The following is a 21,284-nucleotide window of genomic DNA, read 5'->3' on the forward strand; positions in this document are numbered from 1 at the left end:
GTAAGGCTTTTTACACAAAAGTTTTGTCACTCAAGTGCCAGTGTAGACACTGGCAATTGATTTTATCACAGCAATAGGCCTTCGGAAGATGTCCCACAATGCACATCCTCACCACTCTGGTCAGAAGTTTGAACTCTGCTTCCGCGCATCCAGATAAACACCTTCCACCCTTCCCCTTTTAAAGGCCCAGGAATTTTGAAATTCCCCTTCCTATTTGCTTGATGTGGAGTAACCATGTTATACTCTTGGCCTTCACAACATCCTCTGGCAAGGAGTTCCACAGGTTGACTGTGCGTTGTATGAAGAAATACTTACTTTTATTTGTTTTAAACCTGATGCTTATTAATTTCATTTGGTAACCCCTAGTTAGAGCAACCAGACAGCAAATGTGAAAAATTGGGATTGGGTGGGGGGGTAATAGGACCCAATATATGAAAAAAGACTCAAAAACCAGGACTGTCCCTATAAAATCGGGACATCTAGTCACCCTATCCCTAGTTCTTTTGTTATGAGAAGGAATAAACAACACTTCCTTTTCTACTTTCTCTACACCAGTCATGATTTTATGGACCTCAATCATATCTGCCCTTAGCTGTCACTTTTCCAAGCTGAAAAGTCCCAGTCTTATTAATCGCTCCTCATAAGGGAGCCATTCTGTACCCCAATCATTAGTGTTGCCTTTTTCTGAATCTCTTCCAATTCCAATATAACTTTTCTGAGATGGGGTGATCACATCTGCACCCAGTATTCAAGATGTGAGCGTACCATGGATTTATATTGAGGCAATATGATATTTTCTCCCCTATTATCTATCCCTTTCTTAATTATTCCAAGCATTCTGTTTGGTTTTTTGACTGTTGCTGCACATTGAGTGGAGAACTATCCACAATGACGCCGAATTCTCCTTCTTAAGTGGTAACAGTGGTAAAACCCTATCATTTTATACGTAGAGTTGGGAATCTGCTTTCCACTGAGCATTAATTTGCATTTATCAACATTAAATTTCATCCGCCATTTTGTTGCCCAGTCACCCAGTTTTGAGAGATCATTTAGTAGCTCTTCACAGTGTACCTGGGTCTTAACTATCTTTAGTAATTTTGTATCATTTGAAAATTTTGCCACCTCACTGTTTACCCCTGTTTCCAGATCATTTATGAACATGCTGACTAGGACCGGTCCCAGAACAGATCCCTGGGGGGACATCACCATTTACCTCTCTCCATTCTGAAAACTGACCATTTATACCTACCCTCTGTTTCCCATCTTTTAACAGTTCAATGAGAGTACACTATGTCCACTGGATCACCTTTGTCCACTTGCTTGTTGACCCTCTCAAAGAATTCTACTGGATTGGAGAGGCATGAAACCATGTTGACTCTTCCTCAAAAATTATGTTCATCTATAAGTCTGACAATATTGTTCTTTATTATTTCAACCAGTTTGCCCGGTACTGAAGTCAGGCCTCCAGTCCTGTAATTGCTGGGATCACCTCTGGAGGCCTTTTTAAAAATTGGTGTCAAATTATCTATCCTCTAGCTCCAGTTATTTGGTAAAGAAGCTGATTCAAATGATCGGTTGCAGACTACAGTTAATACTTCTGCAAGTTCACATTTGAGTTCCTTCAGAACTCTTGCGTGAATCCCATCTGGTCCTGGTGACTTATTGCTGTTTAATTTATCAATTTGTTCCAAAACCTCCTCTAATGACACCTCAATCTGGGACAGTTCCTCAGATCTGTCACCCAAAAAGAATGGCTCAGGTTTGGGAATCTCTCTCACATCCTCAGCTGTGAAGACTGATGGAAATAATTAATTTAGTTTCTCCGCAATGGCCTTATCATCCTTGAATGCTCCTTTAGCACCTGGATTGTCAACCTGGTTGTTTAACAGGCTTCTCGCTTCTCATGTACTTACATTTTTTTTTGCCATAACTTTTTGATTCTTTGTCTGACTGTTCATCAAATTCTTTTCTGGCCTTCTTAATTGCATTTTTTACACAGCATTTGCCACTGTTTATGCTCCTTTCTATTTCCTCACTAGGATTTAACTTTCACTTTTTAAAGGATGCTGTTTTGCCTCTCACTGCTTCTTTCTCTTTTTTGCTTAGCCACTGTGGCTCTTTTTTGGTTCTCTTACAATGTTTTTTATTTTTTTTTTTAATTTGAGGTATACATTCAAGTTGAGCCGCTATTATGGTGTCTTTTAAAAGTTTCTATTCAGCTTCCAGAGATTGCACTTTTAGCACTGTACCCTTTAATTTCTGTTTAACTAACCTCCTAATTTTTGTGTAGTTCCCCTATCTGAAATTAAATGCTACAGTGTTGGGCTGCTGTGGTGTTTTTCTTGGCACAAGGATATTTAATTTTATTATATTATGGTCACTATCACCAAGCGGTCTAGCTATATTCACCTTTTGGACCTGATCCTGTGCTCCACTTAAGACTAAATCAAGAATTGCCCCTTCTCTGGTGGGTTCCAGGACCAGCTGTTCCAAGTGGTGTCAATTGCATACTGTCCTGAGGTGACATGTACCCAATCAATATGGGGATAATTGTAATCCCCCTTATTATTTAGGTTTTTTTTATTTTAATAGCCTGAGCATTTCACATTCACTATCACCGTCCTGGTCAGGTGGTCAGTAATATATCCCTACCACTATATTGTTATTATTAGAGCATGGAATTTCCATCCATAGGGATTCTATGATGTAGTTTGATTCATTCATGATTTTTACTTCATTTGATTCCATACTTTCTTTCACATATAATGTCACTTCGCCACCAGCACAAGCTCTTCTATCTTTCCAATATATTTTGTACCCTGGTATTACTGTATCCCAGTGATTATTGTCATTCCACCAAGTTTCTGTTATGCCTAGTATATCAATATCTTCATTTAATACGAGGCACTCTAGTTCACCCATTTTATTATTTAGACTTTTAGCATTGGTGCATAAGGGAAGTTTCAATTACATTGACAGTCTGAACCTATAACATTGATCAAATAAAATTATTTACATAATATATATTTGGCCTGGTGAACTCCTTGACACAGACATTTATTGGAACAAAGAGCTTAAGTGAATAGGACTCACAAATGAATTGCCATTGTGGGTAGTGCTGGTGGCACCAACTTTAGTTAAGGCTGTCTGACACCTTCAATTATGAGACCTCATTCTCAGTTGCTCATAGGTTTGCCAAATGTTAAGCATTTGGACTGAAATTTCCCATCCTGGGTGTCTGCTTAAGGCTGATGTTTTTTAATAAAGTTTCAGTGATAACATTTCAGCTGACTTTTAGAATGAAACTAGCAGAGAAGACGTCTTGCCCATGTTGAAAAATTCTTATCATCGTTCCAGTGAGGAGCCCTAGCACCTCCATCCTTTCCAGCAGATAAAAATCAGCTAACAGCCCCCCTCCCCTATTGACAGCCAGAGTCCTGAGATAAAAGAGAAGGTGGTGATAGTGTCTGTGCATTAACACAGAGAGGACTCCTGAGGTCTTTTCTCAGTTCTTACTCCAAGGGCAGAATTGTCTCTGTGAGGTCTGAGTAAACTAAGGGCCACAGCCTAAGAATTTGACCTTATGTTATACATCTACTAACACCTTTCCTCCTGAAGGATCCCCCCTCTTCACTGAAATGCAGCCACCTTGGACCAAAGGCCATCAGCCAGCTGGGGAGCCACAGCAAAAGGTGATATTTTGGCATGTGATACTGGAGAAAACTCATCACCCTTAGCAAGGTCTTTGAGATGTTTACTGGGGGTGCAGAGCAGAAAGGACCACAGACTAACACTCTATCCCACCCCACACCCATTACATTAGGTTTGTTGAGCTGCTGAGCTCCTTGGCAAGAGATGCAGTACCTGTGAATCCTGAGATGGAATCCTGGGAATCCCCCTCATATATCCGTGTCCCACACCTTTCTCACCCCAGCATCTGCAGCAACATCAGACAACATCAGACGACACAGGCATCGGCACTCTTTATAATATGGCTCTGTGCAATCCCAGGGGAATTCGCTCAGTCTCTAAGGGAGAAACGGCATCTGACTGTATACAGGCCAGAGACTGGAGCTACTCTAGCCAATCTCTCTCTTTCCATGTCTGCAGTTCTGTGCAAACAGAAAATAAGGGACCTTCCCAAAGGGCTCTGTGCTGACTCAGAGAGAAACTAGCTGCTCTGTGTATTTGTGTATATTGAACAATTATAGTTAATTAGTAAGAAACCGAGGGATAATGTCTCTGTCTCCAAAGGGTCTGATATCCTGTAAATGCCCAGGTTGGATGGGTAGATAGTAGATAGACAGTTATGGAAAAGATGACCAAGGGGAGACATTAACACTTTCTGCAGCTACAAAGGGCTTTTGTTAAGGGATCAGAGATATGTAATTCTCATCAGTAACTGTTATCATACTGTGCAGCAACTTACATTTAAGAATCTTCAAAACTCTTAGCAAAGGCATGTCACTATGAACATACCCCAATATACGGATAGGTAAACAGAGGCAAAGGGACCTTGGCCAAGGTCACAGAGAATGACAGACAGAACCGAAGAGTCCTGTCTTCTCTGCCATAAGCACGGTCTCTCTGTCAGTAACTGAGCGCATGAGAAGAGGGAAATGGTCTAGAAGGACTTGTTCATTGGTGGGTGTGACAGACTTCTCCGAAGCGCAACCACTGAGCCCTCTTGCATGCCAGTCTGTGCCCCCCTCTCACATTGTGAGGCTGTGGGAAGCCACCATCCTCCCTAGATATTGTAAAAACTCAGACAGAGACGCACCCAGCTACAGTTACATGAAAACTTTCACTTGACACTGGTGAACTAATAATATTATTATTATTATTATTATTATTATTATTATTATTATTATAATAATCCATCAGCTCAGGATTAAACAAAGACTGTGAATGGCTTGCCAATTACAGAACCAGTTTCTCCTCCCTTGGTTTTCACACCTCAACTGCTAGAACAGGGCCTCATCCTCCCTGATTGAACTAACCTCGTTATCTCTAGCTTGCTTCTTGCTTGCATATATAAACCTGCCCCTGGAAATTTCCACCACTTGCATCCGAAGAAGTGGGTATTCACCCACGAAAGCTCATGCTGCAAAACGTTTGTTAGTCTATAAGGTGCCACAGGATTCTTTGTTGCTAATAATAGAGAGACTCCAGCTGGCTGCGCATGATGGTGAGGCGCTCGAGGGGTCCTTTCTGGTCCCCTACCAGGGGGCCTGTCACCAGATGCATTACTCTATGGCGGAGACCTGGTGCTACCTCTGCCGGGTGATGGGTCATGTCCGGAGGGACTGCCCCTTTGCCTGGCACAGAGGAGCGCCCGGAATCCACGAGCTCCGGCAAGGCACCGGCCCCGTCATTGCCGCCTCCCCGGCTGCCTGGCACCCGGAGCTGCCCCTCCTCCTCCCCAGCCCACAACTGCTCCCACTCAGGCCCTAGGGGCACCCCCCAGTGCACCCAGACAAGCGGGAGAGCCCCAACTCCGCTGTGTGCAGTCTGGCGGGGTCTATGGAGGAGGGTGCAGCAGGATTATTGGCAGGCATGGGAAAGGGCCCACCTCGGGGGGAGTTTCGCCTCCCTCATGCTGCCCCACCACTACCTCCCCAAGTTCCCGTGCCACCGCCCCTCCCCCCCGGCCCAACCCCTGTTCACCAGCCCACCAAGGATACCATGGAAGGCTGGGTCTAAGTTCAGGGGAAGCAGGGCAAGTGGATGGCTCAAGCTCTGCTCCTCTCATCTGATGCAGAAGCCCCTCGAAAAACCAGGAAGGGGGCCACAGACACCTAGCCTTCTGCCTTACCCCAGGGGAATCCCATCCGCCGGAGCCACCTGGGGATGACGTGGCAGCAATGGAGGGTAGCACCACCCATCCTCTGGAGTCCCTCCTTGAGGAGGCCTCCGATAGAGCCCCTCCTGACCCCTGGTCACCTGAGGCCCTTGCGAGCCCCGAGGTCAACGTCGCTTCGGGCACCAGTGAAGAGGTTCCCCGGGGTGGTGGCGATTGATCTTCCCTCCATTTTTGAGGAGATAGAGGCCCTGAGTCTGACCCCAGTAACCCAGGGTGAGAACGACCCTCTGCCAGCGGGCCTCGATCTGGGCAACCTCATCCCAGCCCCTCTTTCCTCACGCACCCTTCCCCTGCTTCCACTCCCACCTCCGAGGAACCCCTGGACTCTTCCACCAACCCGTCCGCGGATGGCACCCCGCTACCGGACGCTGAGCCAATTGAGGCGACGCCCAGAGCCATGCGGCCAGGACCTGAGTGACCAGGGGTATCCCTCTGTCATGCGGGGCAGCCACCTTCCTTCCTGGGTGGGGGTTGCCCTCCTGGCTGCTGCTACTGCTGTGGGGAGGACCCTGCTGGTGTGACCCTCAAAGGGGAGAGCAAGGCCCCATTTTTCCCATCATTTGTGGGGCCTCCTCTGGCTGGGTTGCTCTTGTCTTTGCTGCTGGGGCTGAGGTGGGAGTGGAGGAGGCCCTGCTTTGTGGCGGGGGTTTGTAACATCCTTGCTTCTGTGGTGGTAAGTGCCGTTGTAGTGGGGAGCTGGGGGAGTGGCGTGGAGCCCTCCCCGTGGTCTTTCCGCTCCCCTACTGCCACCACCACCACCCCCTCCACCTCCCCTGTTACCCCCTGGCTCTGCTCTCCGCTCCCCAGCCCAGCAGTTTGCTCTGTCCTTTCCCCCATCTTGGGACAGGAGCAGCAGCGAGCAGGCACTTGTCTTTTGGGCGCTCACGGGCGCACATTTCCGCTTCCCTCCCTTGGACTTGCCCTCCCTCCCCTGCTGCATTTGGCTGGTGGGCCCCCTTTTCCCCTGCGTCGCCCTCTGCCCTGTGCTTGCAGCTGTTTCCCCCTTTCCTTTGCTTCCTGCCCCGCCCGCCCCCTCTCCGCGGCATTTTTCCCTGCCCTGTTTTTTGAGGGGCCTCGTTCTTTGTAAGCCCCGGGTTAGCTTGCTTGCCCCACCCTTGTCTCATGGTGCAGGCGTTGCTGCCAGTCTGGTTGCTTCTGAGCCTGTGCTGTTTTCCGTCCCTTCCCCCCCCCCTCCATTCCAGTCCCCTGCTGTTCGTCCCCCTCCCGGTTTACCCTCTTTGCCTGGGGGCCCACGTTCTATTTCCAGCGCTGGAGATTCCCCTCCCTTCTTCACTCACTGATGCCTTCATGATGGTTTAGTCCCCCCCTCCACCCGCTTTCCTTTGTGCAGCCGTGGAGCCGGTTTCTTCATCCTGTGCCGGGAGTTATCTTTCTTGTTTCCCTTTGTGTTGGCACCCGTCCACCCTGCTTTCAGCCTAGCGGGTGGGTGTGGTAGCCGCTTCCCCCCATCCTCTACCCTCCCTTCCACGCCCCTCACCCATACCTTCCCTCCATTCCCCGTTCCCTTTTTCCTGCCCTAGTGTCTGTCCCTATCCCTCCCTTCCTGTAGTGGGTGATCCTTGGAGGCCTCTTCTGTTCCCTTCCAGTCTCCTTCCCCTGCGATGGCCGCCTCGACTACCACCACCGGGTTGCCTCCCATCTCTGCTCCTGAGGCACTGACGGTAGCAGGCGCGGATAGGGACTCCCAAGACTCCATTGCTGCTGCCAAGACCTCTGCTGCGTCCGCCTCTGAGACCGCTCCTTTGGCTGGTGGGAAGGGCCAAGGGACGAAGAAGGGCAGGGGCCCTGCCCGGAAGGCGAAAGCCCCCATGGAAGTCGTTCCTTTTCCTGCTGTGGCCCCGTCAACGGCCATAGCCCCCCTTTTCCCCTGACCTGGTACCCTCCACCTGCCCTGGCGGTGCTGCTCCCTCGGCCCCCAGAGCATACGCCCAGGTAGCTGCGACCGCTCCACTCGCCATCTGCTCCAGCTGCCTCCCGGAGTACCATTCCCGGTGGCCGGGGCCCCCTTTCCCACCCTCACCAGGGAGCCCGGGGTGTGTTGCCTCCTGGTGTCAGCCTCGCCCCACATAGAAACCTACTGTGATGGGTTGGATCACAGAAACCCCCTGGGAGCTGCCACCTGATGTGCCCTGACCACTTCTGCCCCAGCTTTCCTGCCCTGTCAGCATCCTGCCTGGTTTGAGCCAGACCCGCTAGCCTGCTGCAAACCCAGACCCAGGTCTGAACCACGTCCCCTGACAGCTACAGGTTTACCTGAAAGCAGCTCACAGAAGTGTTCCTGCCTTTAACACTCAGATGTCCAACTCCCAGTGGGGTCTAAACCCAAATAAATCCATTTTACCCTGTATAAAGCTTATACAGGGTAAACTCATAAATTGTTCGCCCTCTATAACACTGATAAAGAGAGATGCACGGATGTTTCCCCCCCCCACCAGGTATTAATACCTACTCTGGGTTAACTAATAAGTAAAAAGTGATTTTATTAAATACAGAAAGTTGGATTTAAGTGGTTCCAAGTAGTAACAGACAGAACAAAGTAAGTCACCATGAAAAATAAAATAAAACGCGCAAATCTATGTCTAGTCAAAATGAATAGAGATAAGATCCTCACCAGTTCCAGAATGCTCCCTTTTACGGACTAATCTCCTTTTAGCCTGGGTCCAGCAATCACTCACACCCCATGCAGTCACTCTCCTTTGTTCCAGTTTCTTTCAGGAATCTTATGGGGTGGAGAGGCTCCCACTTTAACCAGCTGAAGACCAAGTGGAGGGGTCTCCCATGGGCTTAAATAGACTTTCTCTTGTGGGTGGAGACCCCCTCCTCACTCCTATGCAAAGTCCAGCTCCAAGATGGAGTTTAAGGTTATTTAGAAATCAAGCCAATACACAGCCAATATTCATAACTTTGAATACTAAAATGATACATGCATACAAATAGGATTAATACATTCAGTAGATCATGACCTTTACAGAGATATGTTACATGGCATATGTAGCATAAAACACAGTCTAGTTATGTTATATATATATACATTCAGAAGCATATTTCCATAAAGCCTAATTGAAAGTACCGTCACACCTACGTGCTGGTGTTGGCACGGGTGGTGGGGCCCACGGCCGTGGTGGCAGCCTCTAAGATGTTTGGGAAGGTGGTGTTCTTCCTGGCACTGGAGGCCACTACCCAGGAGACTGTGGAGAGGAGCTTGGGGGTGGGGAGTGTTCATGTCCCCCTTGAGCCTTTGGAGGACCTGGGTATGTGGGTGGTGATCTCCTTTGTTTCTCCCTTCCACCCCAATGCCACCCTTCTGCCGTTCCTCTCCCCCCAGGGAAGCCACTGTCTGTCCTCATCCCCCTTCCATTGGGCTGTAAGGATCCTGCCCTCCGCTACATTTTATCGTTCCTCCGGCAGGTGGAGGATCAAGTGCTGCTGGGGCGTGTAATGGAGGGCTCTGGAGGGGTCCTTTCTGGTGCCCCATCAAGGGGCCAAGTACAGGATTTACTATTCTTCGGGGGGGGGGCGGTGCTTTGTCTGCTGGGTTGTGGGGCCCGTCCGGAGGGACTGCTCCCTGGCATCTGGAACTCCTGACACCGGGAAGGGCATCGGCTCTACGATCGCCGGCGGCCCTGATCACCCGGTCCCTGGGATCACCCCTCCTCCATCTGTGACCATTGTCAACTCTGCTTGGGGAGGCCTCTGCAACATACCCAGATGAGCGTGTGGGCCCCACCGCTGTGGTGGGTAGTAGACCTGGGCCTGCGGAGGAGAGGGTGCAGGTCCGGTAGCTGGAATCGAGCGGGGCTTGCCTCAGGGGGAGTCTGTCCCTTTCCCTGCTGTCTTGCCCTCGTCTTCCTTTTCCCTTCTGTCATCGCACTCGCTCCCTGGCCCTGACCCAGCTGGCCAGCCCCCCTCTTCGGGGAGCTGGGCGCTCGTGCAAGGGAGGCACCGTAAGTAGGGACCGTGGGCCCATCACCCCCCCTTGCTGGCGAGGGGGAAGGGACCCCCTGTAAAACTATGAAGGGGTTTGCTGGAGCTGGGTTGTCTGCTGCCTCCCCTGCGCATGTTCACCAATTGGAGTTGACCGAGGTCGCTGCAGCTGCAGAGGCAGGTAGTACCACCTCTCTCATGGAGTCCCTCCCTGAGGGGGTTATGGAAGGTGCCCCCCCGCCTTGCCATCTGTGCCCCCTGTAGGCGCCAAAGTGGCTACTGCCACGGCTGCTGTTGAGGGGGACCCCGTAGAGGCAGGTGGGGACCTTTGCCTCTATTTTTGATGAGATCAAGGCCCTGGGCTTGACCCCAACCACCGAGGGGGTTGCCGCCCCCCTGTTAGAGTTTCCCGGTCAGGGTGCTTGCAATCTGTGGCCCACTCCTACCCCTTTTCCCCCTCCTCAGGTGGTTACCCATGTTCTGGCCTCTGCAACACCCCGGGACCTGACCATCTGCCTGGCAGCGATTGGTAATCCGGCTGCCGCCGCCATGCCAGTGAGGCAACGGCTAACTCCAAGCAGCTGGGCTCTGAGCCAATGGGAGCCTTTCCCTATGAGGCAGGGTGGCAGCCCTCATCCTCCCCAGTGGTGGAATCATAGAATCATAGAATCTCAGGGTTGGAAGGGACCTCAGGAGGTATCTAGTCCAACCCCCTGCTCAAAGCAGGACCAACCCCAACTAAATCATCCCAGCCAGGGCTTTGTCAAACCTGACCTTAAAAACCTCTAAGGAAGGAGATTCCACTACCTCCCTAGGTAACCCATTCCAGTTCTTCACCACCCTACTAGTGAAAAAGTTTTTCCTAATGTCCAACCTAAACCTCCCCCTCTGCAACTTGAGACCATTACTCCTTGTTCTGTCATCTTCTACCACTGAGAACAGTCTAGATCCATCCTCTTTGGAACCCCCTTTCAGGTAGTTGAAAGCAGCTATCAAATCCCCCCTCATTCTTCTGTTCTGCAGACTAAACAATCCCAGTTCCCTCAGCCTCTCCTCATAAGTCATGTGCTCCAGCCCCCTAATCATTTTTGTTGCCCTCCGCTGGACTCTCTCCAATTTGTCCACATCCTTCTTCTAGTGTGGGGCCCAAAACTGGACACAGTACTCCAAATGAGGCCTCACCAGTGCTGAGTAGAGGGGAATGATCACATCCCTCAATCTGCTGGAAATGCCCCTACTTATACAACCCAAAATGCCATTAGCCTTCTTGGCAAAAAGGGCACACTGTTTACTCATATTCAGCTTTTCGTCCACCGTAACCCCTAGGTCCTTTTCTGCAGAACTGCTGCCCAGCCATTCGGTCCCTAGTTTGTAGCAGTGCATGGGATTCTTCCGTCCTAAGTGCAGGACTCTGCACTTGTCCTTGTTGAACCTCATCATATTTCTTTTGGCCCAATCCTCTAATTTGTCTAGGTCCCTCTGTATCCTATCCCTACCCTCCAGCGTATCAACCACTCCTCCCAGTTTAGTGTCATCTGCAAACTTGCTAAGGGTGCAGTCCACACCATCCTCCAGATCTTTAATGAAGATATTGAACAAAACCGGCCCCAGCACCGACCCTTGGGGCACTCCACTTGATACCGGCTGCCAACTAGACATGGAACCATTGATCACTACCCGTTGAGCCTGACCATCTAGCCAGTTTTCTATCCACCTTACCGTCCATTCATCCAGCCCATACTTCTTTAACTTGCTGGCAAGAATACTGTGGGAGACTGTATCAGAAGCTTTGCTAAAGTCCAGAAATAGCACATCCACTGCTTTCCCCTCATCCACAGAGCCGGTTATCTCATCATAGAAGGCAATTAGGTTAGTCAGGCATGACTTGCCCTTGGTGAATCCATGCTCACTGTTCCTGATCACTTTCCCCTCCTTTAAGTGGTTCAGGATTGATTCCTTGAGGACCTGTTCCATGATTTTTCCAGGGACTGAGGTGAGACTGACTGGCCTGTAGTTCCCTGGATCTTCCTTCTTCCCTTTTTTAAAGATGGGCACTACATTAGCCTTTTTCCAGTCATCCGGGACCTCCCCCGATCGCCATGATTTTTCAAAGATAATGGCCAATGGCTCTGCAATCTCATCAGCCAACTCCTTTAGCACCCTCGGATGCAGTGCATCCGGCCCCATGGACTTGTTTAGTGGGGCATCTGAGCCTAGTGCTGTGGGGGAACCATCCCTTGCTGCCCCTTTGACCACCATGCTGGGTTGAGCGGCACCGTGTCCCAGTGACTTTGCCACTTTGAACACTGTAGGGTGGGTCTCTGCAGATGTCAGGTGCCCTCCTTCCTTCGGGAGGGAGGGTAATCAGTTATTTTCCTGCAGGAGACCGACACGGACCGAGCCACCAAAGCTAGCTGGCGGCTTGAGTGGGAGGACAGGGTCTACCTTAGCCAGCTCTCAGCTGGTCAGGCTCGTCAGGCTGGGATGGCTACCCTGTTCTCCCTGCACCTACAGCCCAAGCTGCTGGGGATTACCGAGGTCATGCCGGGTCGCCTGCTGCACCGCCGGGCTCGGGTGGATGGGCTGACATTGCATCTTGTCAACATCTATGCCCCAACATCCGGCCCGGAGCGAGTGTGTTTGTTCCAGCAGGTGCTCCGCCTTCCTCGGTTCTTTATATGCTGTTTTTCATTCCTTTATCCATTCACGTATCCAGGCAGAGTTCCTCTGGGGAGCGTCCGCCAGCTCTCTCGATGTCTTTGAGGAGCAACGGGCGCTTTCCAGGGTTCTCTGCTCAGTGTCCCCTTCTGGTTCCCTAGTTTTGGACGTTTAACCCCCTGTTCCCATTATTGCATTTGTTGTCCCTCAAACTCAGTTGGGTTCTGGGTTTAGTAGTCCCTTCCTTGGCCAGAGGAGGAGCTTTTAGCAATGGGGGAGCTAGCACTCTCCCACATCCCGGTGCTCAACAGGACTCCTCTCTTGTATCCTTCTGGTCTGAGTCTGTCACAATACAAATAGGATGAACACATTCAGTATGTGTGACATTACAAGAGGCATTTCACATAAAGAATATTCCAGTTATGTCATATTCATATTCATAAGCGTATTTCCATAAAGCATATGGAATGCAACGTCACACAGCCAATTCCCCTCTGCCTCAGCACAGGCTTCTCTCCATCTGTTTACATCCTGATGCTCTCTAGCCCCTTCTAAAATAATAATTAGGTAAAAATTAGTAACGAGACACCCACTGGGCATGCTTTTAAGACATGCGACTCCTCTGAGGAAAAAGAGTAGAAGTATCAAGAAAATTAAATTACTAGTTGATTGGGATTCCTTGACTTTGACACTTGAAGAAGTTTGCAATGCTGCTAAACATGATTCTGTGGTTGAGTAGGATTGTGAACCAAAGGGATCTCAATGCAGACAAAGCCTTGCTTCGAGGGAATCTGAGACAGAACAGAGGGCTGAGAATAACAGCTAGAGAAAAGAAGCCATATATAAAATTGGTAACCACCTTCTCTGTTGTCTGTGTGGGGCGAGCACAGGAACTATTTGTGAAAAAGAGGCTCATTGAGGGAAATGTATAGCTCTAAATGTATAGCTTTGTCTAACTTAGGAGTTATGTGCTTGATATAACCCATTATGGCTTATGTAATTCCTTCTCAGTAACATGCTGTGTAGTGCAGAGAATTCTTGTGGACTTTTTCACTGGTAGGACAGTCATCATCTCCACTGCGAGCCATTAAAGATCCATTTCAGGAGTAGTATTGCCCCCTGGTGTTAATATTTGGTAGCAGAGGATGATTTACTGTCATGTCTAAGGGTACGTCTACACTACCAGAGTAGTTCGATTCTACTTAAATCGAACTTGTGGAACCGACCTTACAAAGTCGAACGTGTGTATCCACACTAAGGACAGTAATTCGACTTTGTGAGTCCACACTAACAGGGCAAGCGTCGACATTGGAAGCGGTGCACTGTGGGCAGCTATCCCACAGTTCCCGCAGTCCCCGCTGCCCAATGGAATTCTGGGTAGAGCCCCCAATGCCTGCTGGGGGAAAAAATGTGTCGAGGGTGGTTTTGGGTAACTGTCGTCATTCAACCGTCACTCCCACCGGCGGGCAATCAGTTCACGCACTTTTCTGGTCAGTGACAGTGCGGACGCCACAGCACTGCAAGCCTGGAGCCAGCTGCGATCATCGCTGCAGTTATGGCCATTGTCAACTCCTCGCACCTTATCGCCCACCTTTTTCACAGTCAGATGTTGAGAAATCGGGCGAGGAGGCTCCGGCAGCGCGGTGAGGACATGAAGTCTCAGAGTGGCACAGACCTCTCACAAAGCATGGTACGCTGCGCCGTGGACATCATGGTGGCAATGGGTCATGTTCATGCTGTGGAACAGCGATTCTGGGCCCGGGAAACAAGCACGGACTGGTGGGACCACATAGTGCTGCAGGTCTGGGATGAATCACAGTGGCTGCGAAACTTTAGGATGCGTAAGGGAACTTTCCTTGAACTGTGTGACTTGTTGTCCCCTGCCTTGAAGCGCAAGGACACCCTCATGCGAGCAGCCCTGACTGTGCAGAAGCGAGTGGCCATAGCTCTCTGGAAACTTGCAACGCCAGACAGCTACCGGTCAGTAGCGAACCACTTTGGCATGGGCAAATCTACCGTGGGGGTTGCTGTGATGCAAGTAGCCAACGCAATCGTTGAGTTACTGCTCTCAAAGGTAGTGACCCTGGGAAACGTTCAGGTCATCATAGATGGCTTCGCTGCGATGGGATTCCCAAACTGCGATGGGGCTATAGATGGAACTCACATCCCTATCCTGGGACCGGACCACCAGGCCAGCCAGTATATTAACTGAAAGGGCTACTTTTCAATGGTGTTGCAAGCACTGGTGGACCATAGGGGACGTTTTACCAACATCTACGTCGGGTGGCCGGGCAAGGTTCATGACGCGCGTGTTTTCAGGAACTCTGGTATGTTTAGACACCTGCAGGAAGGTATTTTCTTCCCGGACCACAAAATAACTATTGGGGATGTGAAGATGCCTATAGTGATCCTCGGGGACCCAGCCTACCCGCTAATGCCCTGGCTCATGAAGCCTTATACAGGCGCCATGGACAGTGACAAAGAACTCTTCAACTACCGGCTGAGCAAGTGCAGAATGGTGGTGGAGTGTGCTTTCGGACATCTCAAGGGGAGATGGAGAAGCTTACTGACTCGCTCATATCTCAGCGAAACCAATATCCCCATTGTTATTGCAGCTTGCTGTGTGCTCCACAATCTCTCTGAGATCAAGGGGGAGACCTTTATGGCGGAGTGGGAGGTTGAGGCAAATAGCCTGGCTGCTGATTACGCCCAGCCAGACAGCTGTGCGATTAGAAGAGCCCAGCGGGAAGCGCTGTGCATCCGGGAGGCTTTGAAAGCTAGGTTCCTCAGGGAGCAGGGTAACCTGTGACTATTAAGTTTGTTTACAGAGAAGCTGAACCTGCCCCCGTTTCTTTACCCAGCTAATGTTGACTATCCTCTGCAGTTACATACCCCGTTCACCCCCTTCCCCCCCTTCCAATGCACGCTTAAAAATAAAATACATGGAACTTTGTTAATGAACACCGTTTTCTTTATTACTGATTTCGCGGTACAGGGTTGAAACTGGGACACAGACTGTGGTGGGTAGGGTGTGGAGTGATGTAAAGACCGCTTCTAAACTCGAGGAATGACAGGCTCCTGCTCCTAGAGCGGTCCGCAGTGCCGGACTGGTTGTTTCAATGGAGCCTGCCACCCCTCCTTTTCGGGACTCTGTGTGTGGGGGCTATGTGACTTTGTGTCGGGGGGAGAACGGTTACAGATCCCCTGCTGCATGGCTCTGTGATCCAGGATAAGGACCGCTGCATAAGATCTCTAACCGCCCTCCCCCACCACAAAGTCACATAGCCCCCCCACCACAGAACATGAAAACCACCTCCCAGACTGACCAGGGTGCCTAGAGACTGCACTGTGTGTGTGACCTGCTGCTGAACCTGCCCCTGTGTCTGTACCCTGGTAAAGGTGACTGTCCTGTCCAATTACCAACCCTCTTCCCCCCCTTCAAACACAGTCTCCTCTAAAAGAACAGGACGGAACCAGTAATTAACAGAAAAGTATTTTTTATTATCAACTAGACAGTTAGGGGATGAAACTGGGACGGGGGCTTGGGTGAGGCAGGAAGGAAAGGGCTTATCAAAATTTTGGGAAGGAGAGCCTTTTTGTAATTGCGCACTGTGCAGGGGTGGAGTGACAGTTTTCATGGCCCTTCCCGCCCCTCCTTCTCATTACTTTGGGTGGGGGGGGATGGGACTTTGTGGCGGGGGAGGGCGGTTGCAGATACATTGCAGGGGGGCTCTGTCCTCCTGCCTCCGGTCCTGCAGAACATCCACAAGGCGCCGGAGCGTGTCCGTTTGCTCCCTCATTAGTCCAAGCAGCGTTTGAGTCGCCTGCTGGTCTTCCTGCCGCCACCTGTCCTCCCGTTCGCTGTGTGAGCGCTGGTACTGCGACATGTTCTCCCTCCACTGGGTCTGCTGTGCCGCCTCGGCTCGGGAGCAGCCCATAAGTTCAGAGAACATCTCGTCCCGTGTCCTTTTCTTTCGCTGCCTAATCTGCGCCAGCCTCTGTGAGGGGGATGCTGGGGCAGGTCGGGAGACAGTCGCAGCTGTGTGATGGGAAAAAGGGAGTTAATTCCTTACAAAGATACATTTTTGCGAACAATGAACATAGTCTAGTCTGTCTCTGTGAACAAGACCATGCACAGCACCTATCTCATGCGCACTCAGGACAAGGTCGAATTTTCGGCCTTCGCATTCAGTGCCTGGGGTCTTGCACTGGAGATCAGACAAGTGGGGCAGGACAGCAGAATTCGTGGAGCAGTCAGACATGGTAAGCCACAGACTTTTGGCTGCTTAATACTTAATTTATAGCAGTGCCCTCCTTTCACGCTCAAAGCAATGCTCCTAGCCTGTCCCACCCCCTCGCAGCTGTCCCCGGGAAAGATCCCTGTATGCTGCCTCTGTCCCGCCTCCATCACATGGCTGTAAACCACTGGTTATAGCTATGTAAAGGAACAGGCAAGCAGTCCCAATACTAACATTCCCCTAATTCAAAGCAGGCCACCATGAGCGACATCACCCTGCGGAGGATCAGTGAGACAGAGAAAGACCGCATGCTGCGTGAAAGCCAGTATAAACCAGGGCCTTATGCCGCCATGCTCTGCGAGGCAATGATACCAGAGTACCTGAGGATACCCTGGTGCGGAAAAGTGTGCTACCACGGAGGACACAATAAGGCCGCTTTCCCCAGGAACCTCGTGCGGAGGCTTTTCGATTACCTCCAGGTGACCTTCGTGGAGATCTCCGAAGAGGATTTCTGTTCTATCCCCGTTCATATTGACCGTCTTTTCAGATAGTTAATATTCCTGTTCTGTTAAAAATAAATGTTTTCATGTTTAAAGCACTTACCGACTGATCCTTCCCCTGATAATGGCTGGGGAAGGTTGGTAGGGGATCTCTGTGAGGGTGATGAAGAGATCCTGGCTGTCGGGAAAATCAGCGTTGTAAGCGCTGTCGACTGCCTCGTCCTCCTCATCTGCTTCCTCATCTTCCCCGCCCGCGAACATCTCCGAGGAACCAGCCGTGGACACTATCCCATCGTCAGAGTCCACGGTCACTGGTGGGGTAGTGGTGGCGGCCGCACCTAGAATGGAATGCAGTGCCTCGTAGAAGCAGCATGTCTGGGGCTGGGATCTGGAGCGTCTGTTTGCCGCTTTGATCTTTTGGTAGACTTGGCTCAGGTCCTTGATTTTCACGCGGCACTGCGTTGTATCCCGGCTGTATCCTCTCTCTGTCATGGCTTTGGAGATCTTCTCGTAGGTCTTTGCATTCTGTTTTTTGGAGCGCAGCTCCGAAAGCACAGACTCATCGCCCCACACAGCGATCAGATCCAAGACTTCCCGGTCTGTCCATGCTGGGGCCCTCTTTCTATTCTGAGATTGCATGGACACCTCTGCTGGAGAGCTCTGCATCGTTGCCAGCGCTGCTGAGCTCGCCATGATGTCCAAACAGGAAATGAGATTCAAACTGGCCAGACAGGAAAAGGAATTCAAATTTTCCCGGGGCTTTTCCTTTGTGGCTGGTCAGAGCATCTGAGCTCGGACTGCTGTCCAGAGCGTCAACAGAGTGGTGCACTGTGGGATAGCTCCCGGAGCTATTAGTGTTGAATTCCATCCACAACTACCCTAATTTGACATGGCCATGTCGAATTTAGAGCTACTCCCCTCGTCGGGGAGGAGTACAGAAATCAAACTAAAGAGACCTGTATGTCGAACTAAATAGCTTCGTTGTGTGGACGGGTGCAGGGTTAATTCGCTTTAACGCTGCTAAATTCGACATAACCTCCTAGTGTAGACCAGGCCTAAGTAAATAGGTCTTTAAACTGAATGAATACTCTTTCTGGACTTGTTGCCCACTAAGAGCTTGGTATCCTAGATCCCTGGTGTTGACCAACTCATTTAAATATTGTTCTGAATCACTTCTGATTTATAGCTCAGGGTTCACGAACGCAGCCACTGAGCGTCACTGTACCGGGAATGAAGGGGACGTCCTGAAACCCCCAGTTATTGTTGTTGGGTGTTTACTGTGAAGATCTTGGCTCTGATACCTGGCTGCTGAACGCTGTTCCTGTTGTGTTCAGGGAAGAGTGTTTGAATGCAATATTATTAAAATATCAGACTTGTAGCACTCCCACTCCTAACAAGGAACAAATGACAAATGCTGCTGTTTGGATTATGTATCAGACTGTGAATAAGTTTGCAGAGGAACGTGAGATCTGGAAACATGAGAAGGAAAATTTGCAACAGGAGTTGGAGAAGCTGAGATTGCAGAATGAGGGCATGAAAAGAGACTTGCAACCTGCTCTGATGCAAAATATAGCCAATGCCCAGCATATGGTGGCTTTAACCCAAACTTCCCAGGAACTGGAATATGATATGAATGCACAAATGCAGGAAAAAGAACAAAGTATAATATGGAGGCAAAACGGTATAAAGGGGCTGTCAGGTTTAACTGAACAGGCTATAAGCCCCCTGTAAAAGAAAATAATAGGAAAGGTTGTGAAGTGATTAACGAGCTTTTCTCAAGTTGGGCTAAATGAGTTTCCTTCACACAACTCCCCAGGGGCCTCTGGGAGAGAGACGTGTGTCCTCTGTGTCACTAGCCAATCCCAGATCCTCCCCCATCCGTCCCACCCCATTATCCATTCACAGACCACTTGCACCCTGTCACTCAACCACTAATATGCATTCCCAGACCCCCACCCCCATCAACCCCACACTAATATCTATTCCCAGACAGGTCCCGTCCCTCATCACCCGCATGCCAATATCGATTCCCAGATTCCCCTCCCCTGTCAGCCCCATGCTAATATCCATGCTAAGCCCTCCACCCCCTACTCTCATCACTTCCACCCCAGAATGCTAGGGTCCCACACCACTAACCCTCTCCCCCCCCCCATTCAGTTTTGAGCAAAAATGTCCAGTTGAAAAGGGTATCTGGCTAGGTCCAGTTGCAGCAGAGTGGGGTGGAGACAGCGTGTCATAAACCCACATCAGCCCTTACTCAATTGAGGCTGCCTCCTACTAGCAGGTAGGGTCCTCCTCAGCCTTCTGAAACTCCCATTCCAGCCCCGAACATATAGGATGCTGCTGGCATAGGGAGGGGGGTGGAGATGATCCAGCGAGTAACAGGGATAGTAAGGAGAGGAGTGAGTGACAGGGGCAGGGACATGGGGGACATGGTGGGTAGAATGCGGGGCCTCAGATGTCCAGTTACCAGCAATAAGAAGTGCAGCACCCCTGTGAGTTGTACATAGATGGATTTCCCAGATTGTCAGGTTGATACAGCACTGTAAGCTAAAGCAAGGATTTAATGTCTCTAGTCAGTGATTCAGGGAAGAAAGCATAACACCATGTCACCAGCCAGATCTCCACGGAGATTGGTCTGATAGCCAGAGCAGCCTGTCCCGGATCTGTTTGGTCCTCACCCCATAGATGATGGGGTTTAGCATGGGGGGGCAGTAGAATGTACATGTTGGCAACGAGAATGTGGAAATGTGGGGGCACATTGTGGCCAAACCGGTGCGCGAGAAAGGAGAAGAGAGCTGGGATATAAAATGCTAAAATGACACAGAGATGGGAGCCACAGGTCCCAAAAGTTTTGAGCCGGGCGTCCTTTGTGGGGAGGCTGAAGATGGCCCTTAGTATCTGTGTATAGGACACTGCGATAAAAAACACATCCACACCAGTCCCCAAGAATGCCACTAGCAGGCCATAGTAACTACTGATGCATATGTCGGCACAGGCCAGCTTTACCACAGCTATGTGTTCGCAGTACGTGTGGGAGAGGATGTTGGTTCTGCAATATGGCCACTGCCTCGCCAGGAAAGGGTAGGGCAGTGCAAGAATGCTGCCGCGCAGCACCACAGCCAGGCCAATCTTGGCCACAAAACCATTGGTCAGAGTGGTGGAATGTCTCAGGGGATCACAGATGGCCACATAGTGATCCAAAGCCATGGCCACGAAGATTCCAGACTCCATCGCTGAGAAGCAGTGAATGAAGTACATCTCGGTGAGGCAGGCACTGAAATCGATCTCCCTGGAATTGAACCAGAAGATGCTCAGCATTTTAGGCAGAATGGACGTGGACAGGACCAGGTCGGTGATGGACAGCATGCAGAGGAAATAGTACATGGGCACATGGAGCCCCGACTCTGTCTTCACAATGAACAGGATGGTGAAGTTTCCCAAGAGGGAGATGGTGTACATGACACAGAAGGGGATGGAGATCCAGACATGGGCTGCCTCCAGGCCAGAAATGCCCAGCAACATGAAGGTGGAGGGATTGTTGACGTCGGTTGTGTTGGAATCTGACATGGAGTAGGAGGGAAGGTGTCCAACTTTGCGGGAGAATGGTGTCTCCTGTGTGTACTGTAAATTCTCTCGACTTCCTGTATGTGGCCAGTGTATAGGGTGCTGGTCACAGTACAAATGCCTGGATGGAGAGACAATGCCATTATGAGACTATATATGTACTAATAGAGACTCTTCTCATGCATTAATCAATTGGTCACTCTTCACACACTGGAAAATTACATTTTTTTTATTCAGATAAATGAATTCTGAGTAACTGACCCTGATAATGTCATTCCATACTTGATGCTGCTCCAAGGGTCAATAATTCCTACATGTCATGGTGTGGCAAACCTTAATAGGCACCAGGAGGAACTATGTGTGTGGATACTGGTTCTCTGTCATTGTTCCTTAATGTCGTGAAAGCCAAGCTAGTGACCCCATGCTTTAGGGAGTTCCCCATTCACCTGCTTGTTCAAAATCTCAAAGTGGGAAAAATCTGAACTTTTGCTAAGACATGTGACAGGTAGAAAC

At 50.1% G+C, this 21,284-nt stretch overlaps 1 pseudogene; it reads right to left on the minus strand.

Annotated features, from left to right (window-relative positions):
* Nucleotides 1–19,813: 19,813 nt before the first annotated feature.
* Nucleotides 19,814–20,798, minus strand: LOC123362747 (annotated as a pseudogene).
* Between the last annotated feature and the right edge of the window lie 486 nt (nt 20,799–21,284).

Source organism: Mauremys mutica, chromosome 1 (genome assembly GCF_020497125.1).
Source record: "Mauremys mutica isolate MM-2020 ecotype Southern chromosome 1, ASM2049712v1, whole genome shotgun sequence".
NCBI classification, from domain to species: domain Eukaryota; kingdom Metazoa; phylum Chordata; order Testudines; family Geoemydidae; genus Mauremys; species Mauremys mutica.